The 18939-nt window shown below is 41.7% G+C and overlaps 1 long non-coding RNA gene across 18 annotated transcripts in view; it reads left to right on the top strand.

The window, feature by feature from the left end:
• The first annotated feature begins 8618 nt into the window (after positions 1 to 8618).
• LOC121677036 overlaps positions 8619 to 18939 on the top strand; it is a 60229-nt gene continuing 49908 nt past the window's right edge. For 16 of the 18 annotated variants that reach the window (XR_006020693.1, XR_006020695.1, XR_006020690.1 and 13 more), the window contains exons 1-2: positions 8626 to 8996; positions 12935 to 13039. This is a non-coding gene — a long non-coding RNA (uncharacterized LOC121677036). Of the gene's footprint in view, positions 8997 to 12934; positions 13040 to 18939 lie in introns of all 18 variants that reach the window. The other 2 variants (XR_006020704.1, XR_006020703.1) reach the window with 2 other exon arrangements.

Here is an 18939-nt window from a genome sequence, read left to right as displayed (position 1 = left end):
GAGTGGGAAGAGAGGGGATTTTGGGAAGGAATATGAGGAGAACAGGTAAAATTAAGGGGCATTCATTTCAGGGGTAGTATGGAAAAGATAATACAGTAGAAACTAAAATATATACATATATGAAGGCAATTTAAATGAAATTTGACATAGTCACCAAATGAAGCTTCCAGTATCAGGATTGGGTTATCCAATTGAGTTGTTGGCCAAGGGGTCCCATGAGAAATGCCAAACAACTCAGGCTATTGCCAAGATTGTAGGTTTCTCTCTGCAAACTGAGAGCAAAGCCCCATTGATGAAGATAACACCCACACCATTCAATAAACGTGTCTATCTGGTGCCTACATAAAGCCTTCACCCCCATGTTCCAGCGTCTTCGATACAGTATGGTATTCTGCATGCTATCAGAAGAGAAACGTAACCATCGAGTGAGCTACAAACCGTTCATCTACAGTGGTCTGCTCCCTGCAAGATATACTAGGGCAGTGGTGGCACAGAGCTTGTGGGAGTAACCAAACAAGAACTGATTTGACATAAGGTTCATTCCATGAGATGGAACCCATACTCACACTGCGTGGGTGAACAAAAAGCTGAGATTAGAAAGCCAAGAGACCTAGGGCAAAATCAAATACTTCTGATCTTGAAGAAGAAAAGAACATAGTGATGACACCTAATGATATTCTGCTATACTCATCACCAGAGAAGCTTCCTCCTGCAACAGATGAGAACGAACAGGTTCACTTTCTGCTTTCAGGACACATGTGGTCCATTGTGCTCTGTTTTCTTCCTCTCCATCCTCAAGACGTCTTCCTCTCCTCTAAAGTTCCCCTTTCTATTTTCATGCCCTACATATGTATGTGAATATGCTCACGCATATAGGCACATTTAACTCTAAAATGTATACATGAGAAAAATGAGATATTTTGTTTATCTTAATATTTAGATATTTGTAGATATGTCTGTGTGTACATCACATGTGTGTGGGTGCCCTAGGAAGGCAGAAAAGAATTTTGGGTCTACCGGGGCTGATGTTACAGATACTTGTGAGTGGCCTAATGTGGGTGTTAGACACTGAACTCTAATCCTCTGAAAGAACAGTAAGTGGTCTTAACTGCTGAGCCATCTCTCCGGTCTCCTTTGCTCATTAAATACATTTATCATCATCATCACCATCATCACCATCATCATCATCATCATCATCATCATCATCATTATTGGTGGTGGTGGTGGTGTGTGTGTGTGTATGTGGTATGTGCCATGACCCATGTGTAAAAGTCAGAGGGCAGACAACTTTTTAGGCGTTGTTTCTTTCCTTCCACTGTGTTTGGAAGTAAGTTCTCCCTTGAAGTTTATCATACTGAGTTCACCAAACTAATTGAGCCACTACATTTATCCGCTTATAAAAGACCTAGAAAGAAAAACATTGTGTGTTCTAGAAAGACAAACATTGTGTGTTCTCTCTCCTGTGCAGTTCCTAGGTGAAATTTTCACATGTGGGTGTATAATCTAAAGTAACTGCAGAAACCAAGAAAGCAAAAAGGGATCACAGTGGAGAGATCAGTAAAGAGGGGAATAGCAGGGTGCAAGTGATTTGAAGGAGAAAATGGGGAAATGAGGGGCTTTAATTAAGGAACAAGAAAAGAGATAAATATAAAAGTAGAGAGGAGAGTAAACAGCAGTAGGTATGTCTGGAAAAGGCATAATGGGTCATAATATTAACTATCTACTTATAATTACATCTAATATATATATAAGCATGTATATAGTACATATATATGTGTATATATGTATAATTTAAGTGGAAATTTCACATCTGTGATGACAAGTATCCCCCTAAGAAATATAGATTATCTAACAAAACCCCAACACTAGACATAAGAAGACCCCTTTTGAATTGTTGGTCAGGGTCGTACAAGAGACTCCCAAAACATTACAGGCTATTGCTCTTGCCTTTGGTTACTGCCCAAAGGTGGAAGATAAGTCCTTATCGCTAAATACAGTACGCACTTCAGATACAGAGCCTAGAAGCCTCTGAATTGGTCCTGACCTGAAAGTTTCCTCCATGTGTACTAGCTTTAATGTTATCAGAAAGCACCATGAAAGTATCTAAAGGAGGAACACAATCAACAGTCCTACTAGCAATGAAGTCTACTGATCACACCAATGACCAGCAGGGCACAATAACCCTAAGGGTAAAATAGTGGCACACATACCATGGTGGTAGCCAACAGCTCTTTAATTGAACTTAAGACCTATTCAAAAAGAGGGAAATCATGCTTGGTACTGGAACCTAGCCAACTACTCAGGGCTAGTGGTTCTGGATCTGGGAGGAGAACCTACAAGTACCACTTTACTAAACCAGATATCAATTTATATATACATATATATGCTGGGATAATTGTATTTTAATGGCTGCAGAAAAAACTTTTTGGCAAATAATTACATAATATAAAGTCTAGTCTTCTTAGGCACATTTAGTGACATTAAAGCGACTTTTCAAAATAAAAGATCAAAGAAAGGGAAAACTTTCAAAAAGGAAATTCTCATATGCAAATTATGACATTTGAAATTCATGTCCCCAAATCCCTGCACAAAGACAACATACACACAGAGAGAGACAGGGACACAGAGAGAACGCATATAAACAAGTGGTAGAACACCATAGATTGAAATATCAGCTGAGTTAATATGATAAGGAGTAACTTAAGAAGTAACTTCTGTCTTATAATTACCCAGCTTATCATTTGTTTTCTCCATGTGTATATTATCCTCAGGAATTGGTCAACAAGTGGATTGTAGACGGTAGAAGAAATAAGCTTCAGGGTGGGCATGGTGGTGCAGATCTTGGGACGAGGGAGCCTAAGCCATCCGGTCTTGAGTTGAAGGGTAGCCTGGGCTACAAAGAGAGAACCTGAATTTAAAAAAAAAAAGTTATAAAATTAAAACAAGCCAATGAATATTTATTCTGTTAGAAAGTATTCATTTTGCAATGCTAGATAAATAAACAATGGCAGAAAACACGACCATTAGAACTGGGATGTAACTGAAGAAAATAAATAATGATAAATAATGATGTGTTTATGTGTGAGTGAAGGCGCTTCGGGCATCTTGTAAGCAAACAGGAGTTTATTGACGTGCAGGTGGTGATACGCATTTGGTTAAACAATGTCGGTTCTCATGAGTAGCTGTACATCTTGTTTACAACATTTGAACACAAGTACCCATTAAGCTGCCAATAGGAGCTCCCCCGGGACAGGCTGATTTTAGATAAAGTGCTTCCATATGGCTTTTACAGACTTGTGTATGCAACAAGAATTTTCATAATGCTTATACATGTGATTCAATAACAAATCGAGAACAAATCTGTGCAGAAGTAATTATTGTGCTGTCCACATGCAAGAGGCATAAGTATATATGCACATATATTTTAAATTTTTAAAGATTTTTTTCATTTTACATACCAACCACAGTTCCCTTCCCTCCTCTCCTGCTGCTCCGTCTCCCCCACCTTTCCCTCACCCAACCCCCCATCCACTCTTCAGAAAGGGTGAGGTCTCTCGTGGGGAGTCAACAATGTCTGGGATACCAAGTTGAGGCAGGACTAAGCCCCTCCTGCCTGTATCTAAGCTGAGCAAGGCATCCCTCCATAGGGAATGGTCTTTAAAAAGCCAGTTCATGCACCAGGGATAGATCCTGGTCCCACTGCCAGTGGCCTCACAGACTGCCCAAGCCACACAACTGTCACCCACATTCAGAAGGGCCTAGTTCGGTTCTGTGCAGGATTCCCCAGCACAGGGGATGTAATGTCATGGTCCTTCTTTAATAAATGGGTGTTGTATGGTGACTCACAACCATCTGTAATGAGGTCTGGTGCCCTCTTCTGGCCTGCAGACATATACACAGACAGAATATTGTATACATAATAAATAAATAAATAAAATAAAATAAAAATAAATAAATGGATTGAAATTTCACATCGGGGCTGACAAGTATCCCCCTAAGAAATATAGATTATATATCTATCTATCTCTATCTATCTCTATCTATCTATCTATCTATCTATCTATCTATCTATCTATCTATCTATCTATATCTTTCTGTCAGAGAATGTGTGTGTGTGGTGGGGGAGAAGCCTTATTCACTGTTGGTGGGCTTGTGAACTGGTGGAGACACTGTAGAATCAGAGAAGAGTTTTCTTCACAAACCAAAGATGTAACATGAACAATAAACACCCAGAGACAGATATTGGGGTTCAACCTGAAGATCAGAAAGTAAGTAAAGCAGCCAGCCGCTGACGTTCATCTCTACCTCAGACGGAAAATGGGCGAGATCCTGTCTCCACGAATCTCGAAGACTCCACTCCCCACACTCTGCACTCCACTGAGTTCCTGTCTCTTCCCTTTATCTTCCTCTCTCCGCCCAGTCATATCGTTCCTGTCTCCACATCCCTAGTGCTGGGATTAGAGGCGTGGGATCCCAAGTTCTGGGATCACCTTTGTGTGAGATATGTTTCTCTTTTAGACTGGATCAATCTTGTGTAGTGCAGGGTGGCTTGAACTAAGAGATCGGTCTGCCTCTGTCTCCGGAGTCCTGGGTTTAAAGGTGTGTGCCACTACTCCCTGGCCTGTTCGGCTGACAATATGGCTGCTTTGCTTTTTTGATCTTCAGGTTGAAGCCATTGGCTTGTCTCTGGATTTTTATTCTTCATGTTACAGAAGATAGTACTATAAGAACCAGCTACACCATTCCTGAACATATACCCAAAGGACTCTAAATTCTACTACAGAGATACCCTACTACAACCACATTTTCTGTTTCTCTATTAAAATAGCAAAGAAATGAAATCAGTCTAGATTGCCATCAACATATGACTGGATAGTAAAATTATTTTAAAAATTAGTGCATATGTATAAATAAGGAATAAAAATGATATTTGAAAAATCTTTGTCTTTCATATGGTTCATAAGCCATTATTAATTTTTGGCTTTATGCTTCCCCCAAATTTGACATGTGCTGTAAGTGTTGTTTTAATTTTTTTAGATAATTAAAATCTTTCCAGATTAGAATAAAGAAATGGCAGAACATCTGTTTCACTATTACTCCCTTGCAAAAGCACAGAAGCCATCACGGAAAGGTTGGTGGAAAGACTGTAAGAGCCAGAGGTCCAGGAACTGAAGAGACTGCACAGGACAGGACCACTGTACTCGCAAGCTCACAGATGAAGCAATCCAACATCCCCGCATGGAGCAGGCAGGAGCTCACTAGTCTCTGCTCCTAGCTAAGTTAGCTTTTGACAGTTGATGACTTTTGAAGGAGGGAGGGTAAGTGGCTCCTGGTAGGTCAGTCATGTTCCCATGGATAGCCCCATTCCCAAGAGTATATAGACAGCACAAATTGGAATTGATTAATTGTTTGCCAGGTGGATCTGGGACAAATTAGGGGCTTAAGTGGGGGAATGAAAACACCAGAACCCAGCTATCCTATAGCAGCAATACCTGACCATTCCAACACAGCTGAAACACAAGAACACAACCCAAACAGTAACTTTAGGGAGATGACAGAGGTCCTTAAGAAAGAAATAAAAAAATCCCTTAAAGAAATGGAGGAAAAGACAGACAAAAAATTGAAATAAATCAATAAGTCTCTTAAAGAATGCCAAGAAAACCAAGAAAAAAACAATCAACTGACAGAAACAAATAAACTGTTCAAGACCTGAAAATGGAAATGAAAGCAATAAAAAAACTAAAGGAATTCTGGAAATGGAAAACCTGGGAAAGCAAACAGTAACTACAGAAGCAAGCATCACCAACAGAATAAAAGAGATAGAAAAGAGAATCTCGGGTGTTGAAGATACTACAGAGTTAATAAAACCATCAGTCAAAGAAAATGTTAAATCTAAACAATTCTTAGCATAAAACATCCAGGAAATCTGGGACACTATAGAAAGACCAAACCTGAGAATAATAGGAATAGAAGGAGAAGAATCCCAGCTCAAAGGCCCAGAAAGTATATTCAAAAAAAATCATAGACCCTGGCTGCAGTAAGGCCACACAGACATGGCCCTTGGCAACAACCCAAGCATGGATGATACCATGGCCCCAAATGACAGTGCTGACCCCTCAGATTGACTTGGCCCCAATGGTGGCACAGCCCTTGGACACCAACATGGTCACAGTTTGTGGCCTAGTCCCTGGGCATCTGTGTGGACTTTGCTGGCAACATGGGCTAGGGGCATCAACACAGACCCTAGCTGTGGTTGGACCATGGACCCAGACGTGGTCCTTGGCAGCAGTTCAGGCCGGGATGTCACCATGGTCCCAGGTGTCAGGGCAGACTATTCAGATTGCCATGGCCGCTGTGGCAGCAGGCCCTTGGATACTAACATGTCCCCAGATCACTGCACAGGCCTCTGCATAGCCCTCAGTGGCAACAGGAGCCACAGACATCAACACAGGTCCCCTCAGCTGCCTCAGGGCCTTGGACCAAGACCTGGTCCCCAGCAATAGAATAGCCCAGGCTCAGAGAGCACCTTGGATTCAGGTGGCTACCAGGCTACCATTTACGTCAGTTTGTTCACCACCCTCACCTCCAGATCTGCCTCTCTTCCCAGCCCATGAACTGCTTGGTCTCTCTCTCCCTTCTACTTCCCCACTCTGTACCCGCTCACCATAGACCTCCCAGTACCAGGGCTCCTAGTGGAGTCACTGGTAGTGCTTGATTGTGTCCTGCCCATCCCAGCCACAAGGCATGGCACAGAGCTGTTGCTTTTCTTCTCCCACATGCCAAGGCATAGAAACCACCGATGGTGCTTGGTATGATGGTGCCTGACCTCCCAGCGCCGGATGCTTGTGGTTGATTTTAACCCACCCAGACCTCAGTCTAGTGGGGTGAGGCATCTCTGTCCTCCTCCGGCTCAGGCCTTAAAAGTGGCTGGATTTTAATTCTTACATATGTGTGTATATTATGTGTGTTTGTAAGGAGATACAGTTCATGAAACTAAGTAGGGCATCACGAAAGGTAAAAAAGAGGTCTTAAAGTTGGTGTGTAGCTAGAGAGGGGAACCAAAGGAAGGGAGGAGAGGAGGGTAAGAAAGTAGGTGTGACTGGAATGAAGAAGAGGGTTGAACTGACGAAGAATGGGGCACAGAAGGAAGGAGGAACAGGTTTGGGGGAGGCAAGTAGAAGAAGAGGATCAACAAAAACTAAGTCTTAAACAATAGCAACAACAAAAGCAGCTTTTGCCAGGGTTTCATTTTATGATGGGGAAGGACTCAGTTATCTTTAAGGGTCTGGCCACTGTGATTATTTTCCGAATTCTTAGCAGATACCATGCTAAAACAACCAGATAAAAAACATACTCTGCAGGGTGGTGGTGGCGCACAGTGAGGTCGTGGGCAGTGATATGAAGCCGTGAGAAAGAAGTGCCTCTGGGAAAGCAAGCACAAGGCTAAGGTTTTCACATCCGGTATTTGTCCATATTTGAATATGTGTATCACCCCAAACGACACTCTGCAAGAAGACTTCCTTTTTCTTCTAGTTTTAATGAATCAAATAATTATCAAAACCTTGCTCTCGATACAGAGCCTGTTGTATTATATGTGCTCCTAGTCTACTAGACACATAATGTGGAGTTGTGCGGTTTTCTCCCAATATACAGGTTTGATCCTCTGGCTAGGGATTGTGGGAAGGGGACCAGTGAAGAAACACTGGTCATGCTTCCTGGAGTGACTGCTCTCCAACCCCTTAGCTGGAACCATTTTCTTTTCCCACGAGACTCGGGTCCCTGGAGTTTATCCCAGATGAAACTGAATGAAACTTATGCCCTGGCAATGCTGATGCATGCACGGGCAGGCCGTCTATGGCGGTTCTGTTGAACTTGTCCCTGTTGGGTTTCATGGTCTAAGTTGATGAGGACGACTAACCAGGTCTCTTCCTCAAGAGGGCACCAGATTTCATTACAGATGGTTTGTGGGTCACCATGTGATTGTTGGGAATTGAACTCGGGACCCTTGGGCAAGCAGGCAGTGATCTTAACTGCTGAGCCATCTCGCCAGCCCAGAAACTCCAAGACAATTTGGTTCCATGAGAAAATGCTGAGTGAATCCCAGGGTGGTGCGGTGGGGATGGAGGTGAGTGTGTGAGTGGGTGGGGTTGGGATGGGTGGGAGAGTCGTAAAGACTGGGCAGGTGCAAACTGAATTCTTGAGCTAGGCCTCTGTTTGATTTTAAAGGAAAACCATGAGGAAGCAGATTTTCTCAAACTTGGCAAGGACAACGCCGGCAGTTTCTGGTGTTTTTGGCTTCTTGGTCACGCTTCACCCCCACACTGGATGGGAGGGAGAAGAACTCGTGGAGGAGATAGGGTCTTTTAGATGGAGTTTTGAGTGCGACTCCGCCACCGTGAGGACTTTTCTGGAAAATTTCTCAAACCTTTCCCCAACAGAGCAATCCCCACAGGGCAAATAGTATCTTCGGTTCTCAAGACCTCCCTCTGGGCGGATAGCAACTTCGGTTCTCAAGACCTCCCTCTGGGGTCCACGTGTGGTGAGCTGGCCTATGGGAAAAGCGCAGGTAGGGGAGGTGCTGGGAAGCAGCGGGAGGCTCTCGGAGAGTAGGCGGGACTAGGGAGGCCACCTGCGGACCTACTCCCCTTCTAGTTGTTCGACTTTCCGCCTTTTCCCCTTGGACCTCCGAGGAGACCAACACGTGGCATCTCCGAGGTGTAGGGTAGTTTTAGTAGCAGAATCTGACTGCAGAGAACAGGACAATACCCGGTGGCTGGGGACACAACTTTATGTCAGCTAAAGTCTCAGGTGCATCCATTTTGTTTCAGAGACTTGGAAAAAGGAGTGGAAGAAGGCGAAGAGAAATCAGGACGTGGAGGAATCCGACCACGCCAAACTTACTGAGACCACAGAGGAGACCAGAGGACCGAAGACGAGCAGCCAGAAGGTCATCTGCTAGAAGTAACTTACCTTCGCTTTTTCAAACATGTTATATGGTAGGTCGTAATTTGGAAACATGATTGTTTCTAGGAAATACAAAAGCAGGAGATTTTTTTAAAGCATCAGTATTCTAAAGATTACTAATATTTTAAAAGCAGTAAAGCTACAAATGAGGAAATCTAATGATTTAATGCTCTAAGTACAAGGGAATGTGTTCATTTTTTTTTTTAAAGTATATTCCACACGGAGAGCGAAGCAATGAGAATGTGTGGCAAGGCCGATTTGGTTGTTTTTGTGATTTTAAGGTACCGTTTGTTTTACTGTAATTTCTCAAAATCGAATACTTTGCCAGGAGCAGGTAAACTTTTCACCATTTTTTGAGGTAGAAAGGGCTTCCGGGGTAAAATACAAGTCCTCAGAAGTCTACAGTGATTTCTTGGGCAGAGAATGTGTGGCAAGGCCGTTTTGGTTGTTTTTGTGATTAAGGTACCGTTTGTTTTACTGTAATTTCTCAAAATTGAATACTTTGCCAGGAGCAGGTAAACTTTTTACCACTTTTTGAGGTAGAAAGGGCTTCCGGGGTAAAATACAAGCCCTCAGAAGTCTACAGTGATTTGTTGGGCAGAGAATGTGTGGCAATGCCGTTTTGGTTGTTTTTGTGATTAAGGTACCGTTTGTTTTACTGTAATTTCTCAAAATTGAATACTTTGCCAGGAGCAGGTAAACTTTTACCATTTTTTGAGGTAGAAAGGGCTTCCGGGGTAAAATACAAGCCCTCAGAAGTCTACAGTGATTTGTTGGGCAGCGAATGATTTAGCATCGAGCACTTTGCGGCAAAGCTATACCCGACATGCGTCCGGGTATGTTTAAGGAGAAGCGAGCACCGAGTCATTGTTATATGCAACCATTTCCTTGTAGACATTGTTTAAAGGTTTATACTTTCAATCCTGCTCGGAGTTAAGCCGGAATGATTGTGCTATTCAACTTGAACATCTCAGCCAGTGTTGGGTAATCCTATCTATATGGTATTTACACGTCTATACTATACAAAGACATACCTGAAAGATTACTGCCACGTACGAAGGCTGCGAATTGCATCTGCTGGCCAGTTTTCTTAGAATATACACGTGTGACTGAATTTCGGAAATACCTGTTTTGTTTTTAAAAAGAAACCTGCTTTTAAGATACAAATAACTGCTGAGCTCTGTATAGTGACTACGTTCTAAACTGATAGCTTTTTTCTGCCTTTACTAAAATATTAACACATGAAAAGTGGGTGGGTATATTAAGGTATACAACATGTTTATATATTACATGTATTCTGAAATGATGAGCCCAATCAAGCTGAATGCCATGAGTTACTGATTTCCATGTGTGGTGAGAATGTTTGAAATCTTCTGTGTTGGGAATTTTCAAGAGAAATGCCGATTCCAACCATTAGTTGTTAAATTCTGTTTGGTTTACAGTGTTTAAAGACATTTTTTGAGATGAAGATTTGGCTAGAGTTCCTACGTTTCTTAAGCTTTATTGTGTAGTACCTGTTTTATTATCGCATGGCAGGTTAGGTAAGGAAGGCTTCTCTAAGAAATTCCAAATTCTTTGAATGGTAATATTACAGTTATTTTATATGCTATGTAGATTTTTTAATATTAAAGGAGAAATTAATATTCTTTAATGAACAAGATCAATGAAGAAACACTTTGGAAATCTTTTATTTATCTAAAATCCAGGCCTTTCAAATAATTCAGGTTATTTTATTTTTACTCTACCCAGAAATCAGAAATACAGGTTTGAAATTTAAAATGTGAATGTGTGTCAGTCCAATTTTGTGATGAATTGGTTGCAGTTCATCGACCTTACCTGTGCTGAAAAAAAAATGGGTAAACTTGAAAAAAATCAGGGTTTAGATACTGCTTCCATTCCTGATCAAGACAGGGCAACTTTCTAAATTCTTTGCAAACACTGGATCTTATGAGAAAAGACTGTAAGGCTGACTCCTAAGCCTTAATGAATGCACAATAAAGTCATAGGAAGCATTAATGGTTCATGTGTGAAGGAAATGTGTTTGTGCTCCAACATCGAATGAACCTATGAGATAAACTCATGTCCCTTTGGCAGGAATGATAAAGTCACTCCAGGAGAGACAATACTATGGAGTTGGGCTGTGCAGTTCCTTTGCCCCTCCATTTAGACTTGCAGCCACGTTGCCTCCTACTGAACACAAAAGGCCAAAGACCTTTGGTGAGAAAATGGAGGACTCCTTAGGAATCTGATCCCGAGACCTACTAAGTCACCTGAAATGGTGCCGAAATGTGCACTTCTCTGGGAGCTAAATTCCAGAGTCCTCTTTTGGAATTCATGAAAACAAAGTACAGTTAATGAAACTAGGTGCTAGAGGCCTGCGTGATGTCCCCCATGGGAGCAAATGGATCTTTCCTCAAACAGGTTTTGGTTTGTAGTTTTTTTTCAGCCAGTGAAAGGGAGTAGAAGCCGCCAGGGCTAAGCAGGTTTTCCAGAACAGTATTACTGCCCAGAGGATGTTATTTGCCAATATTCTGGGGTGTGAGTGAGATCTCCAGTAAGTCTAGCAGTTAAGAAAGGTTGCCTCTTTGGTTTAGTTGAGTGGGTCCAGGCCCTGAGCAGACCTCCTTCAATTTCAAAGTAGGAGTCTGATGGGCCCCAAGGGAAGAAACTAACGGAGCTGACAGTGGCTGCAGAACTGAGGCTAACTACCAGGTAGATCAGGTACAGGAAGTCAGATGGCTCCTATCTGTTGATATCAGAACCGAAACAAAAGTACTCAGGGCCTTCAGGGAGGAGGGGTGGCTCTGGGCCTTTGTCTTCTGGCTCTGCTACTTGACCAATGAGGTAGTGAGTTGGTCCAAGGTGTCCCAGCTGAGGTAGCTGGTGTGCTTTCCAGGGTCTCAAAAGACACTCAGGATTGCTACTCCATTGTCCAGAGCAAGGAGAGCCTAACGGAAAAAAAAAGTGCGTGCCATTTGCCACGCCAGTTAGTTCCATCATCAGGGACACAGATTTACACCTGAAGATTCAAAAGTCTTCTCTATGGCTGAAGCAAAAGGAGTGGATGGGGGTGGGGAGGTTGTGGGGAGGGACTGGGAAGAGAGGAGGGAGGGAGGGGAAACTGATCAGGCTGGAAAAATTAATTAAAAAAAAAGACAGGAATTTGGGAAGGAGAAGGAGGTAAGGGCTGAGGCTAGGAGGAGTTAAGGGGAGGACATGGGTATGAATTGACGAAAATGCAATTGCATGAAACTCTCAGAAGTACTAAAAATATTGTATCAAAACAAAAGTCCTCTCTAGGCTCAAGAGTCGACAGCTACGGTGGCGATGCAGCTGTTCCCCAGGGCCTAGTGGAAAGGCTACTCTAGAGCAGGTGGCCCCCAACCATAAAATTATTTGGTTGCTCCTTCCTGACTGTCATTTTGCTACTGTTATGCATCTTAATGTGAATATCTGTTTCCCGGTGGTCTTAGGCAGCCCCTGTGAAAGGGTTGTTCAACCCCCAAGGTAGTCCTGACCCACAGGTTGACGGACTCCAGGGGGACATGCTCATACCTCAGTTTTCATAACGGGGTGAGACTTTCCCTGCTTAAACCTGTTGTCATTCTGGTAATAAAATGAAACTCGTGATACTTGGGACCTAACTTGATTCATGTTTGCGGGTATTATTCAACTGCCTGCTTCTGAGCATTTTTCTAATGAGGATTTATTATAGGCCTACTGAGATAAACTCTTATTGGAATTTTTATTGATTTTTTTTATTGATTTCTACATTTCTCTTATGGGAAATTGAAGCACACCAGGAACCCTAGGTCACTTGGTCAAGCAAAGTCAGAAATATCGAATATTTCATAGGATTCGCTGAAATGAACATTTCTTTGTGCCAGTGATAGTGTACAAGGGAGGACGGAATTGTATTCTGGTATACTGTTGTAATGCTTGCTCACCACTTGAACACTGTTTACCCAAGGTGTTTCACCTCTATGAAACCTTCATCCACGTCTATAAGAACAAGAAAGTTCCCCGGGGAAATTGGTGATGGGCCTGGCTGGCCTTGAGGATGCTCTTGAGTGAGGTAAGCTACACAGTGAATGGTGATGTTCAATGAAACAGCATGTTTTCATCTTGGGTGATAGATGAAAGTCCTAAAGTGACCCATACCTTCTTCAGAGCATTGCAGATCAGCTCGTGGGCATGAGGTGCCGTGCAGGCTAGGTTAAGCTGCGTGCATTGAAGTAATAGTTTCCCCACCACCTAGACTAAGGAGGCTGCACCTGTGGTGATGGTGCGTTGTTTCGGAAGTCAGACTTTTGGATCACAGATAAGCTAGCCGAAGTCCTAGAAATCTTCAGGTGTGTGAACTCCCTACTTGCCTGGCTGTAGTGGCGCACACCTTTAATTCCAGCACTTGGGAGGCGGTGGCAAGCGGAGCTCTGAGTTCAGGGACTTCCTGGTCTACAGAGCGAGGTTGAGTTCTGGGACAGACAAGACTACACACACACACACACACACACACACACACACACACACACACAAAACAAAACAAAAAACCACAACAACAACAACAAAAAACCAACCCTATCTTAGAAAACCAAACCAAGTTTGTATTCACATACATTTTAGTTTAGAGGAAGAGATTATATCTAGCCAGTCCTTTTCAGGGCACAGATATATATATATGCCTTTGTCTTAGGAATGGAAAACAAACTTTAGTTCTTTCTGGTTGTTGTTGGAACTTTAGGATGAAGCTATTTTAGTTAGGGAATACAAGAGAAACAATGTGTCTTTCTCCACTTATTACATACATGTTTTAAGCCAAGTAGACCACAGAAACATGGATTCAAAAAGTGAGTAGGTACAAAGGAAATATATGGAAACTTTCAAGGGAAAGAACTAATTGTGTAACTGCCAGTTGTTTAATTGCCTTAAAAGTTTAAAGTTGTGTGTGTGCGTGTGTGCGTGTGCTTTTTTATGTTCTGCGAATGGGTATTTTGTCTGCATGAGTCTGTACACCGCACATATGAATGGTGCCCATAGAGGCCAGAAGAGAGCATTATTATCCCCTGGAACTGGAGATACAGCTGTTGTGAGCCACCATATGGGAGTTGGGGACAGAACTCAGGTCCTCTGGAAGAGCAACAAGTGTGCTTAATTACTTAGTCACCTCTTCAGCCACAGCCTTGACTCTTGAACTTAGTCTCGTGTTTAGGCTTAAAATGTTGAAATGAGAAAACATGTAATAGTTGAAGTAATTGGTAGTAATAATTACCAATAAAAATAAAAGGTAAACCTCGGTGCCATTCAAAAATATAATTGGAAAATAGCTTTGTCTTTTTCTCTAGAAATAAGCATACTTCTATCCAAGATTTAAATACCTCATGTTTTACTGGCCTGTGTTACAAAAATGTAGTGGGTTTCACTTTGGAATTTTTCTATTTTGTGGGGAGAGGGCCAGGGCTTGAGACTCTCAAATTCAGACTCTGCTGGAAACCATGATATAGTCCAGATTGCTCTCAAATTGGTGACCATCCTCCTGCCACTCTGGAATTAGGCATGCGCCATCATACAGATGTGGAACAAACTTTGATAATATATATTCCTGCTGATACCTTGTACCTTGTAACACACTTTTTCCCCATTTCATATCCCCCTTATCCCCAGTAGTCCCTAAAGGCCCCACTCTTGAATGAAAGATCTCACTCTTCACTCTTCATTTTTATGCATGTGTAATGCTATCTTTAATTTTTATATCTAATGACACATGACAAGGTTTGTGATATGGGAAAATTATAATAGAAGCAACTGAAGAGGCAAAGATATTACTTACATATCATACAAGTCAAAGTCCATGCCAGTAAATCCTTTGGCCTATATACATAAATGTGCCCACTCATGTCTAATAAACATAACAGCAGAATGTAAGGGATCAAAGATTACATAGCTATAACATATTTTAAGAGTATTTGCTCCAGTTGCTGTTATTTTGTTTGTGTTTTGGGGCTTTTTGTTTGTTTGTTTTTGCCACAATGCATTTTGTCTTTGTATTTGCTAACTGCAAGATAATACTTTGAGGGGCCTGGAGAGATGGCTCAGCGGTTAAGAGTACTGGCTGCTCTTGCAGAGAATCTGAGTTCAATTCCCAGCACCCAGATTGTAGTTTATAGCCTCTATAATGCCAGTTCCAGGGGATATGATGCGCTTTCCTAATTTCTATGAGGACAAGGCACATATGGGAGACATGCAAACAAAGCATTCCTACAATAAAAGTAAATAAAATTTTTTTTAAAGAAATGCTATCTTTCCCCCAAAAGCTCCTGTTAATAGTTAATGCTTACTGTCCTGTATTAAGTGAAGGACTCATGCACCAAACTGTATGTATAATAAAAAAGGAAAAAATAGAAATGTTTTGTGGGGCTGGAGAGATGGCTCAGAGGTTAAGAGCATTGCCTGCTCTTCCAAAGGCCCTGAGTTCAATTCCCAGCAACCACATGGTGGCTCACAACCATCTGTAATGGGGTCTGGTGCCCTCTTCTGGCCTACAGGCATACACACAGGAAGAATACTAATAAATAAACAAATAAAAATAAATAAATAAATAAATAAATAAAATAGAAATGTTTTTTGGAATAACTGGGCTTAGCACTTGAAAGGTGCATCAAGAGTTCAAGACCAGTGTCATAACAGGTTGGAGGACAGCCTGGGCTGAGACCCTGTTTCTCATACAAAAGAATGTAGGCTGTCTAAATAATGAGGAAACGAAAACTGATTTAGTTAAATAACACCAATCCTCTTACAGAGTTTCCTATCACTGGAAACTGGGGCTAGGAGTACAGCTTAGTGCTAGAGCATCTACCTAGCATTGCAAGGCCGTGGCTTACATCCACCGTGATGCACCTAAAGAAATAGGTAGCTGAAAAACTTCTAGGGTTTTCGAGACAGGGTTTCTCTGTAGCTTTGGAGCCTGTCCTGGAACTTGCTCTGCAGACCAGGCTAGTCTCAAACTCAGAGATCCACTTGTCTCTGCTTCCCGAGTTCTGGGATTAAAAGTGCGCACCACTACCGCCTGGCAATAGATGAGAAATTTAAAGATGTACTGCTGTCAGCTCTTAATAGTCTTTCCAGAAAATTGAATTTGTGTTAGATAAGTTGTGATATCCAGAGATTCTTTAAGAATTGTGAATCAATTCAGAACAAATTATGTGCAGAAAAAATTGCTCATAAAATGTGATTCATTGGCCATTTGTGATTTAATATATTTATATCTCCAGTTGTTCTTAGTAAACAGAACTAAAGACACTTTATAAAATCCTTTGTGTGCTTGAATTTGTGGTGCTGGTAACCTCTGCACTTTTTATCCATGACTAGTTCGTAACTCGAGGAAATGTTTAATTCTAAAACTACTGGAGTTAAGAAATATTAAAAATATTACATACTCCAGGGCTGGGTGTGGTGGCACTGCCTTTAATCTGAGCAGTCAGCAGTCACAGGCAGGTGGGTGGATGTCTTTGAGTTCAAGGTCAGCCTGGGCTACAGAAGTGAGATTCAAGGGGAAAAAGTTTGTATTTCAAAGAAGAGTTAGCATGCGTGTAAGACTTCAAATTATAAAAAGCTGAAATAGGTGGTGGGTCATGTATCTGAACCCTTCAGGTGCAAAGTAACTAGGTTTTAGGTTAAAAGTGTGTGTGTAGTTGAATTTTCTTTTTACTCTTTGGGGGCCTGCCACCCAGCTCCCATATGTAATGTATCTTTAGCTAATATTCCACATGCATGTATGTATGTATGTATGTAATGTGTGGATAGAGGCAATATGAGAATGTATAAAGAAGTTGTCCTAACTTTGATTAGATGTTTAACAATCTTTTGACTTTGTAATTCTCAAAATGAGAGCACATTACCAGCAATGGTGCTGTTTTTGTAATTTGGAAGAAGAACTACTTTCAAGAATAAAGATAAAAAGATTTCCATCTAGGGAAAATGTATTAATATGGAAGTAATGGAAGCATGCGGAGTATATCATTGACACAGAAGACAGGAGAAAATCCTACTCTGTATGAGTCATTATCATTAAGGTTTCCGCCTTAATGTGCATTTATATACATATGGGTACTATGTAGCACATGTGGATGAATATATCAAATGAAATGACAAGCATCTTTATAATGATTTACTTTCTAAAAATGAGAACTTGATAATTTATATGTAATTTTTTCAGGCTGCTTTAGGAATCAGGAATATTTTTGTTGTTTGGTTTATTGGCCTTTTTTCCTTTCTTTTTATTTTGTTTTTTAAGCTTCTTTATTGAATCTTTGGGAGTTTCAGATCATGTACCCCAATTATGTTCACCTCCTGGTTCCCCCATATTCCACTCTCATCCCTGTTGCATTTCCTCCCCCCCCCCCCCCCACGAAAGAAAATAAGCAAGCAAGCAAGCGAGCCATTGGGATGGATGAAGAGGTGATGGAGAGGCAGGGGAGAGGAAAGGCAGAGATCTTACTATTTCAGTTGTGGTTATTTTTTTTGTTTTTTAGGCAAGGTCACACTTTAGCACAGCTATTGCCTGGTCACACTTGTAATCTAGGCTGGCCTCAAACTTGTGCTAATTCTCCTGCCTCGGCCTGTAGAACATTAGGATTACTGAGCTGAATCACCACACTGCAGTTGGTCTTAATTAATCAAAACCCAGAGATAGATAAAGGGGTTAAAGCTGAAGATCAGAGAAGCAGAGCAGTAAACCATTAGAGAGACCTTTGACCTCTACCAATGCTCAGACCTAAGGGTCGAATCTCAGACTGCCTAGACTGCACTGTGACTCCACCAAACCTCAGACTCCAATAAGCTCTTGTCTCCTCCTCCTCCTTATATTCCTCTCTCTGCCCAGCCATACCACTCCTGTCTCCACCTCCCTAGTGCTGGGATTAAAGTGCTGGGATCGTGTTTGTGTGAGTTCTATTTCTCTTTTTAGACAGTTCAATCGTCTCACGTAGCTCAGGGTGGCCTTGAGTTCTGGGATTTTTAGGTGTGAGCCGCCACTCCCTGGCCTCTAGTGACTTAGCTCTGCTCTCTGGTCTTCAGGCAAGTTTTATTTATTAAAACACAAAATATCACTACACTACAGTGGAAATTTCTTTGCACACCACAATGTACAAACATCTAATTTCAATGCAAATTTATTGTGTGTGAAAGAAAATTTTGGACTGGATATTGAAAGGGACTAAAGGAAACAATCCAAAATATGGTTTTAACAGGCTTTGTGGGAGTATTTCTTTTCTGATACTCTGACTTGGCCTATGTGATAGATAGATCCTAATGAAAACATAGCTTTAATATGTTTTTCTCTGGAAGACAAATGGTAGCGCATACACACCCACAGAAGACACAGAAAGCAGTTGAAGTCTATTTAATGACAAGGCAGAGTGCTGTGTTCAAATGGCAAATGAAAGCGTCCATGTAAAAAGCACAGGTCTCACTTCAAAGGGAATAAGAGATGATGGTTTATTTTGGAGCCAGTGTGACCGAGACCCAGGAACACAAATAACATGTTCCACAGTCGAAGTAGTTACATGATATTTGTGTTTTGGTAGGGGTCACAGGTGTGTGAGTTATAGCCAAGGGAAGAGCTCTGGTGTAGGTTGCAAAACAGATAACGTTTGGATTGATGAAAGCCATTGGATACATTTAAGAATACATTTTAAGGTTTTGATAGTCACTGGGGTGTTAGGTCAGGCACTAGCAGGCAGTGAATGACTTTCAGAGGGACCGAAAATAGCCCAAGATAGTTTGGCTCTGGTCTGCAATACCTCTTGACTTGATACTTAATTTAACTAGCATTAAAGTTCAGCGTATTGGCCTTGTAGACTCTTTAACCACAGGGACAGCTCTGTTCTTTCTTCTCAGAGCTTTAGTTAATGAAAGCCTAAGAAAACACTTGAGTAATTTCTGGCTGGCATATAATGCGCACCTACACAGGAATCCTGC

The sequence above is a fragment of the Arvicola amphibius genome, chromosome X (assembly GCF_903992535.2).
Source record: "Arvicola amphibius chromosome X, mArvAmp1.2, whole genome shotgun sequence".
NCBI lineage: Eukaryota > Metazoa > Chordata > Mammalia > Rodentia > Cricetidae > Arvicola > Arvicola amphibius.
Note: the sequence above shows the minus strand (reverse complement) of the source record. Positions and strands in the feature narration are given on the sequence as shown.